This window comes from Physcomitrium patens, chromosome 7, assembly GCF_059467195.1.
Source record: "Physcomitrium patens ecotype Gransden chromosome 7, ASM5946719v1, whole genome shotgun sequence".
In the NCBI taxonomy this organism is placed as follows: domain Eukaryota; kingdom Viridiplantae; phylum Streptophyta; class Bryopsida; order Funariales; family Funariaceae; genus Physcomitrium; species Physcomitrium patens.
Window position 1 is genome coordinate 4,700,818 of NC_143416.1, and position 6,357 is coordinate 4,707,174.

Genomic DNA, 6,357 nt, shown 5'->3' on the forward strand with positions numbered 1-6,357 from the left:
ACCTTCTCTATAATATTTGTAAGATTTTTTATTGGCTTCTTGTATATTTACTAATATTATATTTATACCAATGAATAAGATATTTCAACCTAAATTAACATACCCTCAAATCAAAAAATTCTTCTAGCTTGAATTCATTATTATTATTTACTTCTATAAGAGGCGGTGGTATTTATCTTCTTATTGAGATATTCATTGTCTTATATGGCTCTAAAAGAAACATGTAAAATATGGGATGGATTTTTATAGACTGTAATAGATGTAAACAATAAGTGACTAGATTGATTTGCTCACAAATAGGAAATGGTCTAAGTTCATATTAATCCAACTTATTATAAAGATAAATAGTTTTAATACTATGATAAATTAATCATATCTATTACTAACTTAAAAATAAGGTTATTCTTTGTAATAGGCATTAATATTATTTTTTTTATTTTCCTTAAGCCTCTTTTAGTCAAGCCTTCATTATTATATATAGCTAAGATAAATGATTTGCCAAATCTTCTACTGCACAATTATAAACTTTTGAAAAGTAAAAAATATCAAATCATTGATAATAACAATAATTAGCAAAAAAAGGTATTTTTTCAAAGAAGAATATATTATATTATTCTAAGCAAACTCTGCTAATAGCAAAAAAAGTATCCAATCATCTTATTAGTAATTGATGGTATATCTCAAATACTGCTCCAAAACTTGATTTCACACTATATTTGTCCATCAATTTGAAGGTAGAAAGTCAAAGATAGTTTTATATCTACTTTTAGAATCTTGAAAAGTATTTTCTAAAATTTTGATACAAATTGAGGTCTCCTATTTGTGAGCAAAAATCCTCCCTATGCACTTTTAGAAGAAAAAGTAACTACATAACAAGTTCAAAAGATAATAGGCACTAATTGTATGATTACTTTAATGGTTGATTAATTAATCAAGTAATTATAAATTCAACTCTCTTAATAATACCTTTCAAGCATTGATTACCATTTACTTGCACTTATAATAAGTGATATAAAAAACAAAATAATAAAAGAAAAAGAATTAGATAGAACTAGCAAAATGGAAATAGCAAGATGAAAAAAAAAGATAGATAAAACAAGTACTTAGATGAAAACAATACCATTGAATGAAAACATGCCCAATTGGATAGAAATAATGAAGTTGGATGAAAATAAGTTTAATTAGATGGAAACAATATTATTAGATGAAAATAGGTATAATTAGATGAAAATAAGTCCAACTAGTTGGAAACAACGCTACTAGATGAAACCAGACACCACTAGATGAAAATAGTGCTATAAGGTGAAAACAAGCACCATTGGATTAAAACAGCATTCTAGGGCAGAGCAACAGTAGTAGCAACCTCCAGGGCTTAGTAGCAACAAGCTCAATAAAAACCTCCCAACTTCAAACCATTATAAGTTTTTTATTTCAACTCCAAATTTGATGATTCTTTCACTTAACCATACTAACTTTCTTTTCTCTATACAATAGACATATCTAAATAAGAAAATAATCCCAGTAACAATGAGCTCCAAGCAGACTAGTAAGGATATGAAATAAACAACTTATAACATAAATTTATAACAAACAATAATACTACAATTCTTTGGTGCCTCAATAGGCCACACTTACCTAGGGCTCAAACCAAATATGAGAGAGGAAGAACAAGGCTTTGAAAGGGCCTTATATATCCAAGCTATCAAGCTATTTATTGGCAATTATCATTGCTAATAACTTATAAGTAAAAACTAATTTAAGAGTCTTCCTAGAAGCTAATGCATGCAAGTAGTACAACTTGTCATTAAGAAGTCAACATACACCTTCCATGATCTTCAACCAATGTCTTTTATGGAAAGGACCAATGGTTGGCATCCATTTATCACAAGGTGATGAAAAATTATCATCGATATCAATCAATGCATAGATTTTTAATTTCTAATAACTTAATTAGCCAAAATTTATGCAAAATAATTTATTAACTTAGAAGTATTAACCTTTGAAAGAGATACTCTATAAAACAACTTGATTTGTTGTCATCGAAGTAATGATTGAAGATTAGAATAGCTCTTTGTTTTCTTCTTTCACCATCACTTGTGGCTTGAGGAGCAAAATAACTCTCTATCTTCTTCTTTCACCATCACTTGTGGCTTTAAGAGAAAAATATCTCTCTATCTTCTTCTATTATACTCCAACTACAACTAACTTCATTTTTTTCCTAACAACCTCTATTTTTTTACAATTAATAAATAAATAATAATGTATCTTATCAAAAAACCAAAAATTAATTAAATAAATTTTGGTGCATAATTTATGGCTCATACTATTCAATATAATATTCTTTAGTAATCCATGATAGCAATAGATATTGTTAAGAAAAGCTTGGTTGTTTTTTCACTTATTATAAATTTTGTATATGATATAAAATGTACTATCTTAGTGACATGATCTATTATCATGAATATAGAGTCATAAAGACCAAATATTAGAAGATTTGTGATAAAATCTATAAAAAGAAAAAATATAATTGTTCTAAAATGGATAATGGCTGAAAAAGTTCATTAAGTTGATGATTAGGTGTTTTTGATCTTGAGCAAACATCACTAAATTTTATAAAATCTTTCATTGCATTCCACATTTGAGGCTATCAAAAATCTCTAGATATTAGTTTCAAAATCTTATTATATTTAAAGTATCATGTTGCTAAAAAATCATGATAGGCTTAAAAAATACATAATTAAGCTTTGTGTTTAGGAACATATAAGCATCTTTCAAAACATAGTAGATTATTCTTCAATTCAAACTTAGAAGTATCATGAGACTTTGAAAGATTTTCTTTAATGTCACGAATAAGAGGATCAAAAGACATACTTGACTAAACTTGTTTAATAAAAATTAAATCAATAATTAGTATTGATTTCATTGCTCAAAAATAAAGATACTTTGGCTTAAAGAAAATTATTTATTATTGATAAAAAGTAGCATCTCCTTCTTTTGGTACAAGATAAGATCATCTAGAGAGTGCATCTGAGAAACTTTGTTGTATTTCTGGTCAAAAAGTGATCTTGAATTTAAATCTTGACAAAGACATGCTCCAGGAAGCTTAGTGACAATTGAAAATATGTATTGATATAAAATATTCAAATTTCTTATATTCTATATATACAATGATTGGACTAAAAGTAACTTTTAGATAATGGCACCATTTTTTAAAAAAATCCATGATTATAAGAAGTTTTTTCTTATGAATCTTATACTTAATCTTGATTGCTGAAAAAAATTGGAATGAAAAGCTACTAAATGAAGTTTATCATTTATTCCCATTTGTGATAATATGGCACCCAAAGTAAAGTTTGATGCATCAACTTCCATAAAAAATGGTTTAAAAAAGTCAATGTGATGTAAGATTGGTGCAAAAACAAAAATCATCTTCAAATCTTCAAATATTGCTTCTGCTTCTTAATTCTATTGAAGTTTGTCTTTGCAAGTCAAATGTGTAAGTAGAGTTGCAACTTGAGAGAAATCCTTGATGAAGATTCGATATTAATTAGCAAATTTTTAAAAACATTAGATATTTCTTACTATTTTTGAGATCTTTCAATCTATAATAGTTTCAACTTTCTCAGGATCCATCATAAGTCAATCATTTGAAATGATGTATTTCAAGAAGTTTAATTGAATAGTGTAAAATATATATTTTTTTTTATCTTGGCATAAAATCCTATATCTCTTAATTTTTATAATATACATCAAAAATAAAATTTATATTTTATTATATTCTAAGAATAGATTAAGATGTTGTCTACATAATAGACAACAAAATCATCTAAAAATTCTTGAAAGACATCATTTATTAGATATTGAAAAGCTATTCTTGCATTTATAAGTCCAAAAGGCATGATATTATAATGGCGTATGAAGTTCTTAGCCAAATTTTCTTCAATATATTCTTTGAATTCAGCCAAATCATTTTGTGATAAACTATAGATTGGTCTAGATGGCAATTGAGATCCTTCTTGAAGGTCAATTAAGTAATCATAGGAACAATGTTCTGGAAGAGTATTTGCATTCTTTTTCTCAAATATATCTTAAAAATCTTAATATTGGCTAGGAATGTCATATGAAGACTTTCTACCTTTAAAAATAAATGTAGCATAAATAACACAAGGTGCTCTTTTTTTTTGCAGTATGCAAGAAAGTTCTTACACCTACATATACAAGTTTAATTGTATTAGACTATGACTTTCTACTTGATTAATTGTATTCTTAGTTATACTTTTAAAAAATCAAGACTACAAGAAATCTAATCTATTTGAAGATTATACTTTTTTAACCATGATAAACATAAAATAATTAGATTAGAAGGAAATTTAATAATATTAAATATCACAAAACTATAATTATCATTAATTATTACTATTAAAGGAAATATTTCATGAATAAAATTTCTAAAAGATAATAGACAATCATTTATGGCTTATATATGAATAAGTTTTTTTTCATTATTAAAGATATGTTATATCTTTTAACAAACTCTTCATCTAAAAAATAAACTAAGGCTATTGAATCTAGCACGACAAATGCTTTGTGATGTACAGGTTTTAAACTAACATCTATTATTAGATAAAACAATTATTCTGAGAAGAAAATAAGATCTTAATTAGATATTCTATAAGATTTCAATTGCACAATTCCTATCGTAATTGGACATATTTACTTTTCAATATATTGTCTTTTTTGATGGTTATATTTTTTATTTTATGATTGCATTGCTTTTTTTGATAGTATTGACTAATGTGCTTTGATTCTCTAGAATATAAATATAATCTTTTTTGACAATAACAAGTATTTTTTCACTCAATAAGATATTTAAAAAGTACCACATTAATTTGCATATCTTCTACTTTCAAAGATATGTGTTGAAAAGACGTTGATATTACCATTGAATTATAATAACATTGAGGGCTACTTATGCAATCCTTGGATTAAAATACAAAAAGTTGATTATTACACTTTACAACAAAAATAATTATTTCACTTAATGTTTGAGGATTACGTAAATTGAACATCAATTTCTTTACCATATATTATAATTCATAAAAAAAATAGTTAATAAGTGCAACATCATTTCACTTGATATCAATTATAAGTTATCAAAATTGTAAAGCATATAATGTTAGAGATTAATTTTTTTATTGCAAAATATAAATCTTATTTGTTGGAATACAAATTGTATCATGTTCTCCATATATAGATCAAAATCCTTCCAAGAAAACTTTCAAATTCTCCAATATTGGATTATGTTATTCAAAAAAAAATTAAAAATCATGACAATATAAAATTAAAAAGTAGTGTTTAAATAAACTTGACTTATGATTTTAGAGTTGAATAGCTTTGCAATTGAAGTTCAATTGTTAGTTGTACTTGATTGATGAATCCTCAAAATTTTAATCTTATACCATCAAACTTCTCAAGTAAGGTAATTTTTGGTTTTCTAGCACTTAAATGGTATTCCACTATAAGAAAAGAAACATAATTTGGTCCAAATATTGAAGCAAATCTAATCATTTCTTTATCTCCACTTTCTATCATTTGTCTTCTTCTTTGTGGTAGTAAATTGAGTTGATGCATTGCAAGCATTAATTCCCTCAATTATTCTTATATTTGTGCCATTACACTCTTCATTTTGACAAGCTTTGCTATAATAACACTTAAAGGAAAAGAAATGTCTAATATTGCTCAAAGAAAATAAAAGAAAGAACTTGAGAACAAAGAAAATACTAAAAAATAATGTAAATTTAGAAGAGGGTAATCCACAACTTCTAATATGCCTATGTCTTATCAATAGAAAGAGATAATCTGCTCTTAATAAAAAAAAAAGACAAAGCTCTAATATTATAAGTATACTCTTGTCAATCTGTTAAGGACAAGAACTTGATAAAAGAAAATAAACAAGTAAAATTTTCTCAAAGAAATATGACAAAATAAAAATAAATAAGTGTCTTAAAAAGAACTTAGAATGACTATTGCCAAAAGTCAAGAAAACTTGACACTTTTGAAACTAAATTAGAAAGAAGAAAAGAATTGACAAGAGTGAAGAAGGCTTTATTCTTGCTTCTATACATACTATCTACCTAGGAGCTATGTAGCAACATTCTATAGGACCTCTAAAACGTGCTGACTTTGCATGACATATATCTTAACTTGCAATACAAGTTTTCTATATGGATGCCATATAATTAGCTTGTTCTGCAAGCTATCAATATCTTTGGCATGTGGTGAACTTGTTAACCAAGTTTCTAATCTATCAATCAACTACAAACACATGAAAAGTCAAAGCAATATCTATAAAGCTTC